Below are 24,593 nucleotides of genomic sequence, written 5' to 3'. Positions count from 1 at the left end.
CATATCTACCCTCAAATGGTGGAATATTCAATTTCAGTTTAGGAAGATGGTCATGATCTCGTACCTGAGGGAGAGCCCTACCATTGTGATTATTTGCATGTGGACGATCTGGGGGTTGTGGTGCTGGTGGTTGCACGTAGTTCTAATTTTGATCAACCTCATCCTCGTAATCTCCCGCATAATCATCCTCCGCATTAGCAGCAGGAATCACAGAAGTATCGACAACAGCACCAATAGTTTGGCCAGGCTGAAGAAGGACACGGCTTGCTCGGCGGAGGGCTGTTTCACGACATGGAGGTAGTAGTTGTTGTTGTTGCAGAGGTGCGGCAGGTGCAGCCGGTGGAAGACTCGCAAGCAGTTCATTAAATCTGTTATCGACCTTTGTTTTGAATGTCTTCTCAAGGCCAGTGATCTTCTCCATGGCCTCTTCAAAATTGTTTCAGCACATCTTGCACCTGTTCAGTCATCATTTGCTGAAACTTATCATGAAGCTCCTTGTTCGTTAAGTTCTCCCAGTCAATCTCGTCGGCTTGTGATCCTGGCATGGTTAGCAGCAATAGAAACACACAAGAATATGATCCTACAGACTACTAACAAGTGGTGGTGGTGGGTGTCACAAATTCGTCAAGCAAAACTCAAAATTCTTACAAGTTCTTTGATACGGGGCTAACCCGGTGTAGGCCGATCTTTCACGTTTGGAGTGGGATCCCTCAAAGAACACGATGAACATGAGGAACAACAGAGAGAAATCACAAAGGGAAACACTCAAGAACAAGTCCAATCACACATCCACTAGACAGTCAAACACGCAAGATCACACGGTACATGAAAAACAAAGGGAAAGATACAAGGTATGGTTCATCTCCAAGAGGAGGTCTTGATGATATCCTAGACGGATCTTCCCACGAGAGGGTCTTGATGATATCCCGCGGGATCTTCTCCTAGATGGAGGTCTTGGCCTCCAATGGAGTAGTGGTCTCTCTCTCTCTCTCTCAATAGTTGAGATAGGTAGGAGCAAAGCTCACATACAAATGAGTTATCACTTTGCTAACCCTAACTAGGAGGAGGGGGAGGAGTATATATAGTCTTAGCCACGAAGGGGTAAGTGGGGAAGGGATACATGGGCCTTTGGCCCGACTCTACGCGCAGGCAGGCACCGGATGTCCGGGCTAGGGGCCGGATGTCCGGGCTAGGGGCCGGATGTCCGGGCTCACGTGAGACACCGAATGTCCGGGGCGGTTGGCCGGATGTCCGGGCCGAAGTGGCCAAGCTACTGGATAGGGGCGCTAGATTTCCGGGGAGAGCGCTGGATGTCCGGGGGTTGCCGAGGCGCCGGATGTCCGGGCACACGGGCCGGATGTCCGACCACTGATGCTTCGGCCGTCTGTTGGTGCAGTTCGTGGGCGACTGCACAGGCGCCGGATGTCCGGCCTCTGGCCCGGATGTCCGGCCGTTGTAGCTTCAGCAGCTCCGTCTTCTTTGGTCGTCGCTTCCAGGTTTCCCTCGCGGATGGTGTAGTTGTTCCTTGGCGCTTGCACTCCTCCTTGACATCCATGAAGCTCCGACAATACCTATGCATGCACACGGGAGAAGTGTCAAGTAGTATACCATCCTCGAAGGGGTCAAGTGAGCACATGTAAAGGAGAAGATTCACCTTTATGTATGAGAAGTAGAGGTCGCACGTGTCACTTGCCAAACGGACTCTTGACATGGTGATGACCGTAGGATGCTCCGCATCATCCCCCCCCCCTTGGAAAAGATCCGACCTCGGATCGAAAACCAAATCACCATGGGAAAGAGATGGCGGTGCCGTGTCGAAGTGGTCGATCACCAAGAACTCATCATCTAGAAGCTCGAAATGGGCACTATCCAATGTCACACATTTTGTGGTTCCTTCAAAAGGAGAAAATAGAACAAACACTTGGAAAAACAAATGTTGTTAGCGTTAGTGCAAAACCAAGCATTCAAGAGGCGATTCACCAAACAAGTGTCATCATCAAGCATAGCATAGGGTGTGACAAAGGATTGTGACATGACATGTAAGCATATGAATTGAGCAAAATCAAGGTCATCATGGAAACAAGCATGTAAATGTGAGGTAGAGATGCAAATATGTTTGACAAGAGAATAAGCATCTACCTCAAGGTCATAGCAAACAAGCATCAAGCACTTAATGAAAGGTCTATGGTAGGCATAAGAAGTATTCACAACACCAAATAAAATGAAGTGTCTAAACACATGGGTCAAGTGCAAGACAATCCAAGCATAACGTGCATAGGGTGTAGTGAATATAGTGTGGTACTCAACACAATAGAAAGAGCAATTGTTCATCATGTGTGAGGCAATCAAGTGAATCATGTGACAAACAAAGGGACATGGCATATGTGAAGAAATTATATTGGTGCAACCAACCATATGATAGTAGCTAGTAGTCCAAGAATTGGATGCAACGCACAAGGTATATATGTCATGAAGCATGGAAATATGGCAATCATGGATGAAAGCAATATCTTGAACATGCATGCAAATGGTGCAAGCAACACATGAAGTATGATCCACAATATCCAAGCTCAACAAGGATGTCACCTTGAAAGCGTGTCCTTGTGCATTCTTCACAATGCCGAAGTGGAAGCAAATACGGTGTAGAAGCGAGTCGTGGTAGAATGTATGAGGCTCACTGTCAAGAGCTCGAATGGTCAACTCACGTGAAGTGGAAGTCGACACAAAGTCCAAGTATCCTACACATGCACAAAACAAAACAAAGAAAGTATGCGCATGGTAGACAAACACATCATCCATCATGATGGTTCTCATCTTTTGCACAAAACCATTAGAAGCACAAGTGCATGAATAATATGATGCAACAATGGCTAAATTCATGGCACTGGGTATATGGTGCAAAGAAGTAAGATAAACATGCTTCACAAGAATTATGTCAAAATCTCCAAATATATGCGAGAATGCTATGAGGGCAATCTCATGAGCAAGAAGAGAATCATTATTGCACTCAATACATGGCAAATCTAGCATGAGAGAGGCAACACATGGAGATATATGAGAAGAAGCAATATGAATCATGTGCAAAGCATATAGATGGTTGTCATCAACCGCATGAAATGAGCAAGTATGAGTCATTGGTGATGCAACATAAGCAAGCATAGTAATCAAGTCGTGCAAACTAGTGGAGCGAAGATGCAACACACTAGAAGAAATCATGGCAATCATGTCATGTGAGCAAATACTAGGCATAGACAATGCACATGACATATCGCAAGCACGGACACAAAGCAAGATGAAAGTATCATCATAGGAATGGTGCACAAAAGGAACATTGCAAGAACAAGCAATATCTCCACCAAGCTTGCAAATACACATACAAGTACTAGAATCAATCATCATGTGTAATGCAAAGCATGGGTCACAAATGCATGGCAAAGGCATAAGAAAGGGCATAGCATGCAAAGTGAACATGGCAAGATGGGCATATAATATGTAATGGACAACAACCCATAGCCAAGTGAGGGCCATGTAGTATAAATGCGCGAAGTCTTTGCACGAAGAGAGCGGTGGGAAATACAATCCATGGGATCCCAACTCATCGTTGCTCTCTAGAGCTCGTTTTGTCAACTCGTGGGATTGCGAGGTTGACAAGTATTCATGGGTACCTACGCAAAAGAGACACAAACCAAAGAAATTGTGTGTGTGGTAAATGTACACATCATCCATCATGATGTGTATGTGCACATGTGAGTTAGCACAAGATAAGCATCACTCAAAGAAATTTGATGCATGGTATATGAACATGTCATCCATCATGAAAGAATAGTTATTGTGTATGACACGATGGGGACACAAATTGAGAATGCAAGTATATGACACATCAATATCATGTTTAATCATGGGGAGCATATGGTGCACACAATTATTGGGATCATGCAATGGAAGGGATGGATCAAAATCTCCTAACATGTATGAGGAAACTATGGGGGTCTCCTCATGAACAACATTGGAAACATCATATGGAGAAAATGGACAACATCCAAAACAATGGTGGTCATGGCATGGCATATGAGATAAATGATGCAAATGGAGCATATCAATATCATCACAAGAAAAACAAATGCCAATAACCATGGGCTTGTCATCTATGCCGTAAGTGCAAATTGAGATTATTTTAATGGCATATGCATAGTCACTATGAAGAGATTGCAAATAAGACATATGGTGGATCTCGTGCATAGCATATGACAAGTCAAGCGGATTATCAAACATGATGTGACCTAAAGAATTGTCACAAGAAATCCTATGTAACATGGCATCACAACTAATTGACTCCACAAGAGAATCATCATACTCATCATAAATGGGAAAATCATCACATGGGGAAATCATACTAGCATGAAGCATGGCAATAGGTGGATCAACATCATGCAAGCAATCAATGTCAAGAATGTCCACTAGTGGGACTAGAGCATCACCTTCACCTATGTTACCTTTTCCATTCCGCTCAAGTGGTGTAGGTGAGGTGGGAAAGACCAAATGGTGGTCAATATCATCATCTTGATGGAACCATGTGGGGGTGCATCATATTCCACCATGGCCATCGTCTTGTCCAAAGGGAGGACGAAGTCGTCGAGGATCGGCGCGTCGTCATAAATGGGACCTCGCACCAAATGAGAAGACACAATAGAAGTAGAGGTGAAGTTGTTAGAAATGCAAATGTCCTCACGTGACCTATCAACTATCACACTCTCTCTATGTGGTGGTTCACTCACTCCCTCAAAATAGGTGCACTCGAAGTCGCATATGGTGGAGTCACTCATCTCACTCAAGTGGTGGGGGTTGTGGCTCTCCTCACATGGGAATTGTGGTAACTCATAATATATGGGGCTAGTGGTGAAGTCACTCTCACTCTCAATATGGTGGCAAAAGTCACTCAAGTCATCATACGTCGCCGTGGTCGAAGGGAAAATCCCATGCTCAACCATCTCGTCATCGTCGCCGTGGATGAAGGCCGAAGATGGCACATCATCACTCTCCTCCATGACCAAAGGGAAAATCCCATGCTCGATCATCTCGTCATCGTCGCGGTGGATGAAGGCCGAAGATGGCACATCATCACTCTCGCCTCCAAAGATGGAAGCATCATGCTTGCTCGCCACCTTGTCGCTCGCCTCCAAAGCTTGGTCCGTGAGGGTCTCCGTAGTCATACTCGTCGCCGCACCATCTTGAAAAAGAGTCATGGTAGACTCGGCACCATCAATGCCACAAAGAGGGGTGGAAGTTAAGTCGAACTTGGGAGCATCCTCTTGGAGCTCGTCGGGCTTGCACATCTTGGTGGTACTATCCTCATGCTCATTCTCATGGAGCTTGGTCGCCGTGAAGTTTGCTTGAGGTGGAGAAGCCTTGGCCTTCATGAGTTCTTGTTCCGCCTTGAGAGCACCAATGTAGTAGTCGTTAATGGACTTGTAGTTCTCGAGGAAGATGGTATTGGAGATGTCGTTGTGCAATCCCATCATGAAGTGGAACTTCATCGAAATGGGGTCGTCCACGCCGGCTCATCGCAAGGCAATCTTCATCTCCTTGAAGTACGCGTCGATGGACTTGGATCCTTGGATGGTGTTCTCCAATTGGCGCCAAAGTTGTTCCGTGTAGGTTGGAGGCACGAACTCTCACCGAAAAGCTCTCTTCGTCTTGGGCCAACTCATGTCGTAGTACTCCGAAGGTGTGTGAAGCCACCAATACAAGGCGTAGTCGTGGAAGTTTCTTGTGGCGCACTTCACTTGATCTTTGGGACGAACTTGATGTAGCTTGAGGTAGTCGTCCATCAAACGCTCCCACTCGAGATACTCCTCGGGTTCTTGAGTCCCATAGAAAGGAATCGCATGGTCGATGTCGAGGTCGTAGTAGCTCGGTGAAGTCGCGGACTTGAGCTTGGGGAGCTTCTCTTGAGCGTAGCCTTGAGGTTCTTGTTGGCGAAGATGCCATATGTCCGTAGGCGAAGATGCCTTGAAGTCGCTTGGCGAAGATGCCAAGGGAGATGGTGAAGACGTTGAGCGGTTGTTGGTGTTGAGCTCTTGAACTTCACGTTCTTGTTGGTGATGGTGTCGATGCCGATGTGATCTTGCCGGAGATGGTAGCTCGGAAGGATGTCCTCTTGAGCGTCTTCTCGAAGATGAGGAAGATCGCTTGTAGGACTTGATGAGGGCTTTGATCTCCTCCATTTGAGCTTGCATCTTGGCATCGGAGTTGTTGTTCGTGGCAGCGAACTCGTCGTTGTTGTTGTAGACCGAAGGTGAAATGCCTTGCCTATCCATCACAAGACTCAAGTAGAGGTGAGTACGAAATGAGATTACCAAGTTACCTTTTCCCAAAGTTGAGGATGCATCCCGTTTCACTCAATGTGAAATGAAAGAATAGTGGAATTGGTACCGGACTTGTTCACTCACACCTATCAAGTAAAGCTTATGGTAGAGCTCGGTGAGGATAGTGGCACAAAAATTTGATGCAAAATCTTAGCAAGAGTCAATAATGTTGAAAGAGATTCACAAATTTGCAAGCAAAACAAGTAGACCAATAGCAATATGTGGCACACGGAAACACACACACGGATAGATAAATGGGGTCGCGCAACCAAGGAATGAGCACAAAATGTGGAATCCACGGAAAACGCTCGTGTTGCACAACTCAAGAGAGACGCTAGCACGATTTCTCAATAGGCGGATACGACACTTGTGTACAACCTATAAGATGCAAAATGCCTAAACTATCCCAAGTATGATATATATGTATGGTTCCTAGTGTTTCTCACACAATGATCCACGATTATCAAGTATGATACCATATGATATATTTTGATGTTATGGCTATCTCTTACAAGCTCTTTGCTCTCTCTTTTGCTTAAAAGCTTATTATCTCTTCCTTTTTTTCCTTTTTTTTGATATGGCCAATTTTGCACAATGCACAAACCAAGATAGCAATTGTGTATATGCGGGAACAAGCTTGTGACAAAAGAGATGATATGATGATACCAATATGATATGGTATGTATGCTATGGGAAGTATGATCACTAATGTGCACAAATCACGTTGCCGACAATACTTAAATGGCTAGTCTCGATAGGCAAGTAACGCAAAATGGGCTAAGGGGTTATCAATGCAATTGCAAGGGTAATATACAATGGTGTCGTCGAAGTTACCGTCCTTGGTGATGATGAGAGGCGGTGTTGCCGAATTCGACCCGTTCCTAGTTAGCCGACACACCCTAGGAAACGGAAAAACTGCAAACACTCAAAGGCAAATGTCAAATGGTGGTAGCGGAAAGCGGTGGTGGTTTGCACTTGGCAATGCGGAAGTGGAATGATGGCTATACACGTGTCCGAGTTGAAATGGCCGTCCCTAAGTAGCTGAAACTCCTTAGGAGACACAAGCCACAACTCAAACAAAATTGGGTTAAGTTGGGGTGGAAATGTATGGTGGGCACGTCTATGTGGAAATGGTGGTAGTGGTTGATGAAGAAGCAATCGTCCCTAAGTAGCTGAAACACCTTAGGAGACTCGAATCACTACTCGAACAACCTCAAATGCAATGGGGTGCAATATGGGTTAGGTTGGGGAAGTCGGTGGTGGTAATGCGGATAATATGGTGGAGGGCCTAGGCAAACATGCCAAATTTTGAAAACTTTGATGGAGTCAAATGGTGTTGGTGGTATTTTTGTGGGATGGGGGATGTCAATAGCTTCAAAACGAGCTAAAGAACGTCAAAATCGGACTCCAGATGAATTAGTTATGGTCAAAATGGTGAAATGGAAAAAGCTGAAATCCCAAGGGCCGGACATCCGGGGCTCGGGCTGGATTTCCGGGACCTGATGTCCAGAAACTTGTGCGAAAATGCACGTCCAATATGCGATACTATCCTAAAGAGACTCGAAGGTCCCACCAAGGCTAGAACCGCATATTGAAATGCTTTTGCAAGGTGGATATCATTACATCAACATTACATAATAGATGGGGATACATACAAGAGACACACAATGCCACACGAATACAACAACATCATACATAAGAGCAACATCCGACTACGGATGAACACAAACAGAAACTCAACGACATCCACCCTGCTAGCCCAGGCTGCCGACCTGGAACCTATCCCCTAATCGAAGAAGAAGCAGAAGAAGAACTCCAAAACAAGAAAACATCTCTCTCGCGTCATGATCATCGCATAACCTATACCTGCAACTGTTGTTGTAGTAATCTGTGAGCCACGAGGACTCAGCAATCCCATTACCATGGGTATCAAGACTAGCAAAGCTTAATGGGAAAGAAATGGGTAAAGTGGTGAGGTTGCAGCAGCGACTAAGCATATATGGTGGCTAACATACGCAAAAGAAAGCGAGAAGAGAGCAAACGGAACGGTCGTGAAGCTAGCAATGATCAAGAGGTGAACTTAACTCCTACTTACGTCAAACATAACCCAAAACCGTGTTCACTTCCCGGACTCTGCCGAGAAGAGACCATCACGGCTATACACACGGTTGATGCGTTTTAATTCGTATCTGGTGTCAAGTTATCTACAACCGGACATTAACAAATTCCCATCTGCCACATAACCACGGGCACGGCTTTCGAAAGATAATACCCTGCAGGGGTGTCCCAACTTAGCCCATGATAAGCTCTCGCGATCAACGAAGGATATACCTTCTCCCAGGAAGACCCGATCAGTCTCGGAATCCCGGTTTACAAGACATTTCGACAATGGTAAAACAAGACCAGCAAAGCCGCCCGAATGTGCCGACAAATCCTGATAGGAGCTGCACATATCTCGTTCTCAGGGCACACCAGATTGTCCAAACTTCCGGTAGGCCATCCCAGAGTTGCCCCTGGTGGCCACCGGCAGCTGACAGGTTGGAGCAACACTCACGACGAGCACTGGCCCGGGGGGGGGGGGTAAATAAAGATGACCCTCGGGCTCCGGAAACCCAAGGGAAAAAGGGCTAGGTGAGGCAAATGGTAAAACCAAGGTTGGGCCTTGCTGGAGGAGTTTTATTCAAAGCGAACTATCAAGGGGGTCCCATAAATCACCCAACCGCGTAAGGAACGCAAAATCCAGGAACATAACACCGGTATGACGGAAACTAGGGCGGCAAGAGTGGAACAAAACACCAGGCATAAGGCCGAGCCTTCCACCCTTTACCAAGTATATAGATGCATTAATAATATAAGAGATATTGTGATATCCCAACATAATCCTGTCCATCATGGAGCAATCGTCAACTTCACCTGCAACTAACAATGCTATAAGAGGGGCTGAGCAAAGCGGTAACATAGCCAAGCAACGGTTTGCTAGGAAGGGTGACAAAGGTTAGAGGCTGACATGGCAAATTGGGAGGCTTGGAGCGCAAGCGATAGGTAGCGCAGCAAAGCGATAGAACGAAGCAACTAGCATAGCAATGATAGTAGTGAGATCCAGGGTAGTGGTCATCTTGATTGAAATCCCGCAAGGAAGAAGAATGAGTCCATGAAGAAGATGAAGCCACGAAGACGAACCAAGCGTAGACGAACGAATCCTCACGATCGCAACGAAACGGGAACTATCGAGAAAAAGCACACAACATAGTAAACACACCACACATATACAAGGCATGATGTTCAACCATGTATGATGCATGACAAGGCTACATGAAGCTACTCATGGCAAGAGATGATGCATACAAGGGCAACACAACAAGGCAAGTTTAAATGAGGCCAGAAACAACATATAACAAATCCGGTAGGTCCTCATATGCAAGTTTCAAAGTTGGTACAGATCTAAACAAACATTAAGTTGAAGTTGTTAAACAGCAAGTTAAAGAGCACCAAGATGATCTACACGAGATTCTAGTCAAGTTACATATAAAGTTCATTTAGTTCGGAGCTACGGCCTAGAAGATATGAGCAAAACAAGTTAAACATGGCATTGATGCAAAAGGCATTCAAATATCAAGCAAACACCTCAAAACAAGGATGCAACATGATAATATGAAACTACATGCAATTCTAAGCAAGTTTCATATAGAGCACACTCAAAACGGAGCAACGGTTCAACACATACACTCTATACAAGTTTAAAGGACAAGCTGTCCAAAACAGCAGCTAGGCATCTAGCAAGCATCGAAACAATATGCTACAGCACCCCAAAATAAGAAAAAAAGGCATGGGCATGAAGTACAGGTAAAGCATGACAAAACATGAACAATGACCTATCTCCAGAAAACAATATAACATGCTCAAAAGGACAAGGCAAGATTGCAAATAATAACAGTTTCAGGCTTAGCAGAAATAACATCAGGTTGCAATGTTTAGAGCTATCATACAACATGTTACAGAAACTTATCATGGCAAACAAAGGCATGGCATGAATCTACTAATTGCATATAACAAAAGTCCCTTACTGACCATGAGCCAAAATGGCGCAGAAAATATGATGGCACCCATGTAAACATGGCAAATGATATGACAGATTCATACATGGCAGGAACAACAATAACTAGGCATGTTGGTGAGCTTGAACCACTCACCACAGAGAAATACATGGCATGGCAAGGAAACCAACAGTAAGAAGACATGTTTGTGAAGCTAATAATGGCAAGAAAAAGTTCATTGGGTGCATGGATCACTAGCAAAGCTCATGGCAAAACTGAACTTAATGTTAACAGGATGACAGCAACATTATTTAGCAAGCTTGGAGCAAGATAACAACAAGTTACAGTAGGATATAAATGCAAACATGAGCATGAATGGATATAGCATGATATTTATAACAAAACATCCTTAGTGAACATCTCCATATTATGCATAGAACGACTTGTGGAAGTAGGTGTACATAGCATCATCATATAGCAGAAACAGTCTAGCAAAACAGTAACAGCAAGTACCCTACTTCACAAGCTCGATGCACTCAGTACAAGACTCACTAAAATACATGGATTACACCACTGTAAATATGGCATGATGTAGCACAAAACACATGTAGAGCTCATGCTCATAGGATGCACACATCAAATGCAACGAAAATGACAAATCATCAATTTCTGTTAACAAACAGCAGTTAACATCACATAGGACTCTTGCAACGATGATTAGGGCATCAAGATGGACTCAAACAAGCATGGCACAATGGAACTAAATGTAGAGCATCTCATGATGAACATTTTGATATATTATATGCATGAAATAGAGCAGTGAGCATGAAGTTATGATCCGATGAACAGAGAAACATATCATTAGAATTTCAGGACTTGGCAAAAAACGGGGGGGGGAGTCAACCTCTGGGATCCAGATCTGGATCGGGGCTTCCCCGGAGACGGGAAGAAGGCGACGGCCGGCGGGGAACGGGGCACGGGGAGGCTGGGGAGGCGCGGGAGGTGAGGCGCCGGCGGCGAGGAGCGCCAGGCGCCAGCGGGGATGGCGCGGGGCGCCGGCGGCGAGGAGCTCCAGGTGCCGGCGGCGAGCACGCCGCGGCGGAGCGGCGAGCTCTGGCAGGGCGGTCCGGCGTGGCAGAGGGAGGCCGAGGCAGAGGGAGGCTGAGGCGGGGCGGCGGGGCGGCGGAGACGCGCGGGGAGGCGCGCTCCGGTGGAGGGCGACGGGGCGGCGGAGCTCGCCGGCGAGGCGGCGGGCGGCGGCGCGGGAGCGCTCCGGCAAGGCGGCGGTGACGGGCGGAGGCGCGCACGGCGGACGGGCTCGGGCGGGCCCGATCTGGGCTCGCGGGCCTGCGGCGGCACGCGGTGGGAACGGCGGCGGCGAGGACACGTGGTGGCTTCTGATTGGGCGCGGGGGCGGTTGGACGCGTCCGGCGAGGGAGCAGACATGTCCGGCGGCGGAGGGAGGAGCGGGGCTAGGGTTTATCTGCGCGAAAATGGAAGGGGAAGGCCTTTAAATAGGTAGAGGGAGCTAGGAGAGTCCAAATGGGGAGCGGTTTTCGCCCACACGATCATGATCGAACGACCGAGAGCATGGAGGGGGTTTGGATGGGTTATTGGGCCACTTTGAAGGGGTGTTGGGCTGCACACAAAAGAGGCCTTTGCGGCTACCCGGTTAATCGTTGGAGCATCAAACGACCTCCAAATGGAACGAAACTTGACAGGCGGTCTACCGGTCGTGTACCAAGGCTGCTTGGCAAACTTCGGGCCATTCCGAGAATGTTTAACACCCACACACGAAAAGAGACAAGAAGGGGACGCCGGATGACATAGGAGTGCCGGATTGCAAAATGGACAACGGGGAAAATGCTCGGATGCATGAAATGAACATGCATGCAAAATGAGATGCACATGATGACATGGCAAAATGCAACACGCAAGCAAATGACATGGCAACGACGGCGAATAACTGGAAGACACCTGGCGCATCGAATCCGGGGCGTTACAACACTCCTCCACTAATAAGAGATCTCGTCCCGAGATCTTAGGACCGAGACGGAAGGGAAAATGGATGAGGTGAAACAAGAACTCAAGAGAAGAAGCAAAGAATCGAGAGCACTCGAGAAGAAGAGAGGAACAACGAGAATGATGAGAATCGAAAGCTCACGGAATTAGTTAGACTATGAAACCACTCCGTTAGAACGAGATAAGAAACGAATAAGACTGAAAGGATTTAGGCAGCACTCCGGCTGAAACATGGAGGAATAGAACACGAGCTTGAGAGGATGGAAAGATACTTGATGAAGAGATGACACAAAAACCTCCGGAAATAATTGAAGAGTTGAATGAAAAGAATGGAGAAGAAAATAACAACTTGTGCCACGAATGGAATTGAAAGCGTCTTTAGAAGGAAGGTTTAAACGGATTTGTTGAGAAAATCAACAATGAAAAGAATAATCTTGTTGTGGTCTTATAGGTAACATCTCAAGATCATAAGGTGATAACCGGCCACAAACGTAAATGATTGGATAGCTAGAAGAACGAAGAAATGCAAAACTCCACTTCAAAAGAATATGGAGAATAATTGCACTTTGAGACGTGAGAAGAAAAGATACTTGAACTCCACCAACAAAAATCTTGATGAACCCTTGAAGAATGAATTAAATCATGAAGAACCACCATGAAGAACTCCGGTGACAAAATATGATGAGATAGAATGAAGGATGAAAGAATAAGATGAGCCTTGCGATGATATAGATGGAGGTTCCGACGAAATGACCGAGAAAATTTGAACTCCGGAAAAGAAAAAGATGAAAACACTTGGAACTAGAATTTATTCACCAAGAACAAACTCCGAAGAAAAGGGATGCCGTGGGTGAAAAGTGGGGAAACTTGGGGAGATGCTAGATCCACTTGAAACCAAGCAAATCCAAGGATCAAAATCAACAAAACATCATCAAACCAACAAATCAAAACAAAATTGGGGCTATTTTTGGTGGGGATTTTCGGATTTTTGGACGAAATCAAGCAAAAGAAGGCTAGAAAACGATGGGAGGGACTCCAAATACGTGATAAACCTGGCTCTGATACCATATGATACGGGGCTAACCCGGTGTAGGCCGATCTTTCACGTTTGGAGTGGGATCCCTCGAAGAACAAGATGAACATGGGGAAGAACGGAGAGAAATCACAAGGGGAAACACTCAAGAACAAGTCCAATCACACATCCACTAGACAATCAAACACGCAAGATCACAAGGTAAATGAACAACAAAGGGAAAGATACAAGGTAAGGTTCATCTCCAAGAGGAGGTCTTGATGATATCCTAGACGGATCTTCCCACGAGGGGGTCTTGATGATATCCCGCAGGATCTTCTCCTAGATGGAGGTCTTGGCCTACAATGGAGTAGTGGTCTCTCTCTCTCAAGAGTAGAGATAGGTAGGAGCAAAGCTCACATACAAATGAGCTATCACTTTGCTAACCCTAACTAGGAGGAGGGAGAGGAGTATATATAGTCTTAGCCACGAAGGGGTAAGTGGGGAAGGGATACATGGGCATTTGGCCCGACTCTGCGCGCAGGCAGGCGCCGGTTGTACGGGCTGGGGGCCCGATGTCCGGGCTCATGTGGGACGCCGGATGTCCGGGGCGGTTGGCCGGATGTCCGGGCCGAAGTGGCCAAGCTACTGGATAGGGGCGCCGGATTTCCGGGGAGAGCACCAGATGTATGGGGGTTGCCAAGGCGCCGGATGTCCGAGCACACGGGCCAGATGTCCGGCCGCTGATGCTTCGGTCGTCTATTGGTGCAGTTCGTGGGCAACTGCACAGGCGCCGGATGTCCGGCCGCTGTAGCTTTAGCAGCCCCGTCTTCTTCCGTTGTCGCTTCTAGGCTTCCCTCGCGGATGGTGTAGTTGTTCCTTGGCACTTGCACTCCTCCTCGACATCCGTGAAGCTCCGACAATACCTATGCATGCACACGGGAGAAGTGTCAAGTAGTATACCATCCTCGAAGGGGTCTAGTGAGCATGTGTAAAGGAGAAGATTCACCTTTTTGTATGAGAAGTAGAGGTCGCACGTGTCACTTGCCAAATGGACTCTTGACATGGTGATGACCGTAGGATGCTCCGCATCATACTTACCGAGTAGCAGGCGGTGATCGGAAACCGTTGTAGTCAAAACTCTCAAAGCTTGGATAGAGCGATTACCAGGGAGAGTCAAACGCATGACATAGATGTATGTGGAGCTGGGAAGGCTTATAATATGGTAGCAAAAAGGATCAGCAATAATCAAGTCAGAGATGCAAAGTTGAATAAACGCTCAACGACGGTACTGTGCTGGTCCTAGGCTAGACCGTGCTAGAGACGCGAGCCTAGAACAATATCAAATTCACGGCACTGCACGTAAACAAGGGAGAAGCACACTCTGGAAAAAAATCGCTCTTTTTTTTGCGCTCCGCTTTTTTTGCGCTCCTCTTTTTTTTGCAAAAAATCACTATAATGGCGAGTGTCTCAAAACTCTTCCCAGGTCAAACTGACAGGATGGGCACGGAATTGTTTTGACAATTGTTTTTCGGAAATCAGGGCAGCGACGATGATAAAGTGCGACAAAAAATCACTATGATGGCGAGTGTCTCAAAACACTCCTTGGGACCTATAAATAGGATAGGGAGAAAATATTTTCGGTCGCCAAAATTATGGCCTAAAAACTGCCCGGGGGTCTCCAAACTCTTTTTTTTTCCGAAACCTACTCAGGCAAGGAAACACGAATCGGAAATTAGATGGATCTCGAAAACAAACCTAATATGCAAGGAACTCGGATTGGTGGTGGATATATGGTGGTGGTATATGGCGGTGGTGGTGATAGCGGTGGTAGTATATGGATATGGATCGGTGGTGGTATATGGATACGGATTGGTGGTGGTATATGGATACGGATTCGGAGCGGTGGTGGTAGGTGGCAGGGGCGATGATGATGGTGCGGTGGCGGCGTGACAACTTATGACCAGAACTCGAAACTCTAAAAGACTAGACGCTAAGACCAGCAACTTGACGCGACGGTGCAACCGCAAATTCAACAAAGCAAAATACTGAAAAGACTATGCAAAGGCTCAGATTGGTTCAGATAGGATGAACTAACCTTAAAAAATTGTTGGCTTTTTCGTGGACTATAGGTATGAAGAACAGACTCGATCTAAACTACGAAAAACTATAAAATCTCACCGAGCAACCTGGAAATCTGATACCACTTGATAGAGGCAAAGGTGTCTCGTCTTTCGATGAGATGGTGGCTATGGTTTTGGTGGAAGTCGACTTTGACGATCCGAGTACGAGTGTGCGAGGACGTCGCGCCTTAGCAATCGCTAAACCAACTCCGAGAGGTTATTGACCACGCCGGAGCACGATCAACCTGACCATGAAGGTCTATTTCCTGCAAGCAAATGAAGAACAAGCAAGAAACTAAGATCGAAATCTGGATATTGCAAATAACAAAGGAAAGCTTTATTAATGAAGGTGGGGTTCTGTGACGCCTTTATCTGGTCGTTGAACACAAACAAAGTACGCGAAGTTGCAGCTATGGCAAACTTTAATCTAAAAAAAACGAAAGTCTAAACGGTGCCCTAAGGGCTGTATATATGGAGGAAGAGGGGGGGGGGGATTTCGTGGTCCTTGGTGGAGGGGTCCGAAATCAACCCTATCTCTTGTTTCCCCACACATACGGACTCTAAAAATAGCCTATACTTATGTATTTCGAAATTACATGGGCCTGGCCCAATAATAAGGTGACGCAGCACCTAGAATAGCCCCAGGACTAAATTTATGTAGTGGCAACTTGTATGTTTCGTGCAAGGCTTCATGCACGCATTATGGTGGCTTCAAAGTCCTAAAATCATCGCTTGTAACTCCGTTCTTGTTCCCCTTGTGCATGCCATCATCTCCATGCTTGTTCTTGCTCCAATGTTCATCCTTCTCCAAGCTAGGCCCTTCATTATTAAGCAAAACAAATGTATCCAATTTTCGCAGCATCATATTCTCATGAACATTCGAATCATTACCAAGAAATGAAAGTACCTAATAATTTAATTGGCGTGCGCGAGCTCTAGTAATTGGTCCAGTATATGTAGCAGTAGGGATTGTGGGTGTAACAATGGTATTGATGTCCTCATCAAGAGCTAGCTGGAATGCATAGCTTGTTAGCACGGAACACAAATCCATCATTAACGACGAACTTGTTCCACATTCTTCCTTCTTTACAATTCTACATTACATCTTTAAAATCAGCATCATGCACATATTGATCTTTGATGGTCTCCAAACCAAATATTTTGAAGTCAAGTTGTGAAAGCATAGTATAGCGATCAGACAATGCATCAGCAATAACATTTTCTTTTCCCTTCTTGTGTTTAATGACATAAGGGAAAGTCTCAATGAATTCAACCCATTTAGTATGTCTACGATTCAGTTTAGCTTGAATTTTAATATGTTTCAAAGATTCATGATCAAAATGTATAACAAATTCTTTGGGCCATAAGTAATGTTGCCATGTTTCTAAAGTACGAACAAGAGCATATAATTCTTTATCATAAGTAGAATAATTCAGACTCGGCCCACTCAATTTTTCAGAAAAATATGCAACAAGTTTAAAATCTTGTAATAACACTCCTCCTAATCCAATTCCACTAGCATCACATTCAAGCTCAAATGTCTTATTAAAATCAGTAAGTTGGAGTAAAGGAGCATCTGTCAACTTATCTTTCAACACCGTGAAGGCTTCTTCCGGTGCGGTACCACAAACAAAAGGCACATCTTTCTTTGTAAGCTCATTGAGAGGTGCAGCAATGGTGCTGAAATCTCTCACAAAACGCCTATACAATCCAGCGAGGCCAAGAAAACTCCTCACTTGTGTGACCGTTTTGGGCTGCGACCAACTCTCAATAGCTTCAATCTTGGCTTTATCAACTTCAATTCCCTGTGGAGTAACAACATAGCCAAGAAAAGATACTCGGTCGGTGCAAAAGGTGCACTTCCCAAGGGTACCAAACAAACGTGCATCACGTAGAGCAATAAAAACATCACGTAAATATTCCAAATGTTCTTCCAATGATCTGCTATAAATCAATATGTCATCAAAGTAAACTGCCACAAATCGTCCAATGAAAGCACGTAAAACTTCGTTCATTAATCTCATGAAAGTACTAGGTGCATTAGTTAACCCAAAAGGCATGAATAACCACTCATATAATCCAAACTTAGTTTTAAATGCTGTTTTCCATTAATCTCCCAATTTCATACGAATTTGATGGTATCCACTACGCAAATCAACTTTGGAGAATATTATAGAGCCACTCAATTCATCAAGCATATGATCTAGCCTAGGAATAGGATGACGATAACGAATAGTAATATTATTAATGCCTCTACAATCAACACACATACACGATGTACCATCCTTTTTCGGCACTAGAATAATAAGAACAACACAAGGACTAAGGGATTCACGTATATAACCTTTGTTGAGATGCTCCTGTACTTGACGCATAATCTCCTTCATCTCCTCTGGATTGGTACGGTATGGCGAACGGTTTGGCAGTGAAGCACCGGGAATTAAGTCAATGTGATGCTCAATCCCTCGAATAGGCGGTAATCCCGGTGGCACGTCTTGTGGAAAGACGTCAGCGAACTCCTGCAAAATGTTAGTGACAGCAGGAGGCAAAGAGGAAGGCACGTACTCAAATGAAAGTAATGCCTCTTTGCACACAAAAGCATAGCAAACAGATTTGCGGAAATCTAGCTCATCAATATCATATTTAGTGGCAAGTAAACATGCACTTTTCAATTTAATTTCAGACGCAACACTAGATGGTTTACTATTAGGTTTCATTTGTTGCTCAATTTTTTTTGCCACAATCTGGTTTTCACTCTTATTTTTCTCCTGTTTTGCTTTATTAGCTCTATTAATATCATCTTTCAAAATGGAATCAGGAGTCATAGGAAGCAAAGTAATATTTTTATCTTTATGAACAAGGGTATACTGATTGTTTCTACCATGGTGTACAGATTTTTTATCAAATTGCCATGGTCGACCAAGTAATAAGGAACATGCTTGCATAGGTACCACATCAAAATCAACATAATCAGCATATGTAGAGATACTAAAATGCACACGAACAGTACGTGTTACCTTAAACTTGTCGCTGTTGTTGAACCATTGGATGTAGTAAGGATGTGGATGTGGTCGTGTGGTGAGAGATAGCTTCTCCACCCTCTCCATGCTAGCCAAGTTGTTGCAGCTCCCTCCATCTATGATGACGCGCACAAAATGTTCCTTCACAACCCCCTTTGTATGGAACAAATTATGCCTCTGATTTTGCTCACCTTGTGTGACCTGCACACTCAAAACACGTTGAGCAACTAAATATTCGTACCTGTCAGCGTCTTCAGGAGCCATGTATTGTGTCTCATGATCAGAATCATCTCCACTATGTTCTTCACGTGTAATAAGAGCCAAAGTCTCCTCATCATAGTCACTAGCGGACTCATACCCACCATCCTCAGTAGCAATCATCACACGCTGAGATTTGCATTCTCTCGCATAATGACCTCTTCCCTTACAACAACGACAAATAATATCACTTGTGTGCCCTATTGATGCCATGGAAGAAGAAGAACTCTGTGCAGGCCCGGTGATGTAGGGCGGATCCCTATGGGGCCGATCTTTCACGTTTGGAGTGGATCCTACGGGGAGACACGAAGAACGCGCGGAAAACACAAGGCAAAACACGAGGAGAAATGAGAGGATCACTAAACCGACAAATAATCGATCACACAAGGGCTAGATCACCGAATACATAAGGTAGCACAAGATTCAAAATCAACAAAGGAAAGATACAAGGGTAGCCATTCTTCTCCGTGAGGAGGTCTTGATTGTCTTCCCTTGAAGGGGTCTTGAATCCGATTGGGGGATCTTCTCCGAAGAGGTCGTGAGCTCCGAGGAGAAGTAACCAAGTGGATGAGCAAGGCTCTCACACAAAGTATGAGCTAAACCATCGCTAACCCTAACTAGGAGGAGGTGGGGGAGTATATATAGTCTAAAGGACGAAGGGATACACGGGACTCGGCCCGGATGAGCTGCACGCAGGCAGGGGGGCGGATGTCCGGTGTCGGGCCGGATGTCCGGGCCTTCATGAGACACCGGATGTCCAGGCGCTGGGGCCGGATGTCCAGGCTGGAAGGGTCCAGCTTTTGTGATGGGGTGTTGGATTTCCGGGCGCTGGGCCGGATGTCCGGCGGCTCGCGACGGGCCAGATGTCCCGGCCTGGGGGCCGGATGTCCGGGCTGACTTGGCCAACTCTGGTGCTCTCGGGATAGAAGGGAGCCGGATTTTCGGGCGTTGGGCCGGATGTCCGGGCCTGGCCGGATGTCCGGTTGCTGTAGCAGCAGACTCTTCTTCCTTCTCCTTCCTTCCTTCGCTTCCGCGCACGCTTGGCCTTGGTCCTTGGGTTCTCCATGGTCTCCTCGGGTGTACCTGAGTATGCACAAGGTCCGCGCTTGAAGTAGCAACCATGTCTCACGCGAATAGAAAGGGGAAGCATTTAGGAACGGGTTCACCTTGTGTCCAATGGCGCATAGTCGAGGTCTCATCTTATGTATCCTTGGGGCTTGGGGAGTAGTCGGAGTGTACATGGGGATGAACGTGGGATGCTCCGCATCATCTTCCCCCCCTTGGGAAAGATCCGACCTTGGATCATAATCCTCATCACCATGGAAATGGTTGTCGTGGACGGACTTGTAGTTGGACGTAGGTGAAGGCATTGTGCAATCCAAGTACTCCAAGGTGTCTCCGGTATGTGGTACATGCAAAATGAGCAAACACAAAGTACACTTGGAAATACAATGGTTAGCGCACACAAAGTGTCCATGAAGTAAATATGAGTCCGCGCGGCAAGATTGTTCATGACAAGAGACATGATGCTTATCAAGATGATCTAGAATGATATGCAAAGCATTCATGGGATAATTAGCATGGTGCACAAAGCGACAAGTTCTACCATTGTGCAAAATGATGTCATAGAGAGACGGTTTATGAAGAGCATGAACATGGTAATAGGTGCTCAATGTGATTATGTTGTCATGCAATTGATGATGGGCAATATGATCATGATGTATGAATATGCCATCAAGGAAGATCACAACAAATTTGCTAAGGAAGTGAATAAGCTCATATATCATGGATGACATGGTAATACAAGATGCAACAAGGCAATCATAATGTGAGTCAATCCATGCATAGGGTGCAAACTTGCGGTGAGTATGATATGTCCATCGAGCATGACATGTATGAGCACAATCAACAAATATGGATGTGTGAGTGCAATGTGTCAAAGGAGTATTGATGTACCAATGCTCGATGTCGTGGCATGAGTGGAATTTCGAAGGTGCATCCCATAAGTGCGAGCGCTCCTCAATGTGAAGGTCCATGTAGCCAATCTCCAATGTCGCTCCTCCGATCGCGAGATGTATCATGTAGACAAAAATAAGGAAACAATAATGAAAGAGTGACCCATCCAATATGCAAACTTGAGGATGGCTCAAACGGAAGGAGTTCACATTTAGTAGATTCTCGCAAATGTTGGTGTTGGACATCGTGTATGCCTTCACATGACCAAGTTGTCGCATAACGGCATCGCCTTGTGAAATCTTGTAACGCCCCGGATCCGATGCGCCAGGTGTCCGCCAATTATTCGTCGTCGTTGCCATGTCATTTGCTTGCATGTTGCATTTTGCCATGTCATCATGTGCATTTCATTTTGCATACGTGTTCGTCTCATGCATCCGAGCCTTTTCCCCGTTGTCCGTTTTGCAATCCGGCGCTTCTATGTCATCCGGCGTCCCCTTCTAGCCTCTCTTCGTGTGTGGGTATTAAACTTTATCGGAATGGCCCGAGGCTTGCCAAGTGGCACCGGTAGACCGCCTGTCAAGTTTCGTGCCATTTGGAGGTCATTTGGTACTCCAACGGTTAACCGGGTAACCGTAAAAGCCCCTCTCTCTTTGCAGCCCGACACCCCTTTCAAACTGGCCCAAACCCCATCTAACTTTCCTCCATGTTCTCAGCCGTTCAATCACGATCGCGTGACCGAAAACCGCTCCTCATTTGGACTCTCCTAGCTCCCTCTACCTATATATTTACACCTCTCTCCGAAAAATCGCAGATGAAACCCTAGCCCCTCTCCACCGCGCCGCCGGACATGTCCATCCACGCCGGACATGTCCAGCCTCCACGTCGCTGCAGCCAATCCGGCTTCGCCACGTCACCTCCGCTGCCTCCTCGACCAATCACAGCGCGCCACCTCTCCCTGCCGCCGTTCCACCATCGCGCCAGGCCCGCCGGGCCCAAGCCAGGCCCGCGGGACCGATTCGCCACCGCCGCTGGCCCGCGTGCCCTGCCTCCTGTGCCGGCGCCCGCTCGCCGCCGTCCGTCGCCTCGTCTCCACCACCGGCCAGCGCGTCCGCCGGAGTGCGCCTCGCCGCCGCCTTTGCTCCGGCCGGCGCCGCCTCCGCGCCGTGCCCCGGGAACCCCGCCGCCAGGAGCTCCGCGCTGCCTCGCCCGTTCGCCACCGACTTCTCCCGTTCCTGCCGCCGCCGTGCCAGATCCGGCACCGGCCGGCCGGATCTGCCCGCTCGCTGCCGCCGACTTCGCCCGTCGCCGTCGCCGTCTTACGGGATCGGGAGGAGCCCCGATCCGCGTCCTCTCGCTCGCCCGCGTGGGCCCCTCCTCGGCCCAGCGCGCCCCGCGGCCCAGCAGCGCCGCGGCCCGCCTCGTCCTCCGCAGCCCCGGCCCAGCAGTGCCGGCCCAGCCGGCCTGCCTCCTCCTCCGTCCTGGGCCGAAGCCCGCTTCGGTGAGCAGCCTGCTATAACCCGCCCTGAGCACATTTTAGCAATCTGCGCTCGTCCGTTTTTTTCCAGAAACGACTAAGTCACAGATCTGCAGTAATTTTCATGCCATGTTCGTCATGCCGTATCTCTGCATCCGTAGCTCCGTTTCATGCGTGTAATATGTCAAATTGTTCGCCTCGACGAGTACACCATTTCATTCCATTGCATCATATTCATTTGAGGTCATCCAGATGCCTGAATCATCGTTGTAAGAGCGCTTCATGATGTTTTCTGCTGTCTGTTAACAGAACGAACTCTTTTGTCATTTTTGCCATGATTGATGTGTGCATCCTATGAGGTTGATGTCTACATGTGTTTTGAACTATGCCATGTCTTCTTTACAGAGGTTCTTAGCATGTATTTTTGTGATCAATGTGGTGACTAGCACAAGCATGCAAACTAGGCATCGTGATGTTCCTGATTTTAGTCCCTGTTCTGCTGTTATTTTGATGCCATGTAAACATGATGTTACAGAGAGATCCATGCATATTTTGAGATACTTCAGTAAGGGTGTTTTGAAAATGTGGTTATTGTCTATCCATTAATGCCTCTTGTTGAAATTATTGAGTAGTCTAGCATGTCATTTGAGTGCTCTACTTTTGCTTCAAAATGTTTCCTGGTAGATTGTTTACTTGTTATTCAATTTAGCCAAGGTTGTTATAGTTGATCCTTGCATCCTATGGACTTGTTCCTGACTTGGTTTGTTTCACAAACTTGTCTTCTTGATGATGCTATGCTTATCTTGTCATGCAATGACTTGTGGTGAGTGAATCGAGCTTGTTAAGTAAGGTACATGATGTTGCTGTTTTGCTAGGCTGAATCTGTAATTTCGTGATGCCATGTAAACATGTTGCTACTAATCATTCTATGCATAATCTGGAGATGTTCTATAACCATGTTTTGATCTACATGTCATCATATATCCATCCATGCCCCTGGTTGCATTTATAGCTTGCTGTAGATTGTTCATATCTTGCTCCAAAGTTGCTTCATAATGTTGCTGTCAGCCTGTTAACATTAAGTTCAGTTGTTACCATGGTTGTTCCTAGTGTTCCATGCACCCTATGACCTTGGTATTACCATGCTTAGCTTAACAAATATGTCTTCTTACTGTTGGTTGCCTTGCGATGCTATTTATTGCTCTGTGGTGAGTGGTACAAGCTCATCTACATGCCTTCATAATTCTGTTTCTGCCATGTTTGAATCTGTATTATAACTTGCTATGTTTACGTGGGTGCCATCATATTTTCTGATCCTTTTTGGCTTATGGTCAGTAAGGGACTTTTGATCTATGCATTTAGTAGATTCATGCCATGCCTTTGTTTGCCATGATAAGTTCCTGTAACATGTTGTTTGATAGCTCTAAACATTGCATCATGATGTTATTTTCTGCAAAGTCTGAAATTGTTATAACTTGCAATCTTACCATGTGTGTTTGAGCATGTTCTAGTGATTTCTGGAGATAGCTCAGTGTTCATGTTTTGTTGTGCTTTACCTGTACATCATGTCCATACCTTTTTTTTTCATATTGTGGTGCTGTAGCATGTTGTTTCGATGCTTGCAATATGCCTATTTGCTGTTTTGGACAGCTTGTCCTTATAACTTGTATAGAGTGCATGTGTTGAACCGTTGCTCCGTTTTGAGTGTGCTCTATATGAAACTTGCTTAGCATTGCATGTAGTTGCATATTATCATGTTGCATCCATGTTTTGAGGTGTTTGCTTGATATTTGGGTGCATTTTGCATCAATGCCATGTTTAACTTGTTTTGCTCATATCTTTTAGGCCGTAGCTCCGAATTAAATGAACTTTATATGTAACTTGACTAGAATCTCGTGTAGATCATCCTTGTGAATCTTAACTTGCTGTTTAACAACTTGAACATAATGTTTATTCAGATCTGGTCCAACTTCGAAATATACATATGAGGACTTACTGGAATTGTTGTATGTTGTTCCCAGCCTCATTTAAACTTGCCTTGATGTGTTGCTTTTGTTTGCATCATCTCTTGCCATGAGTAGCTTCATGTAGATTTGTCATGCATCATACTTGTTTGTGCATCATGTCATGTTCATGTGTGGTGTGTTTACCATGTTGTGTGCTTCTTCTCGATAGTTCCTGTTTCGTTGCGATCGTGAGGACTCGTTCGTCTACGCTTGGTTCGGCTTCATCCGTTCGTCTTCTTCATGGACTCGTTCTTCTTCCTTGCGGGATTTCAGGCAAGATGACTGCTACCCTGGATCTCACTACTATCATTGCTATGCTAGTT

This window comes from Triticum aestivum, chromosome 6B (genome assembly GCF_018294505.1).
Source record: "Triticum aestivum cultivar Chinese Spring chromosome 6B, IWGSC CS RefSeq v2.1, whole genome shotgun sequence".
NCBI classification, from domain to species: domain Eukaryota; kingdom Viridiplantae; phylum Streptophyta; class Magnoliopsida; order Poales; family Poaceae; genus Triticum; species Triticum aestivum.
The sequence above is the reverse complement of the archived record's forward strand: the minus strand, read 5'-3'. Positions refer to the sequence as shown.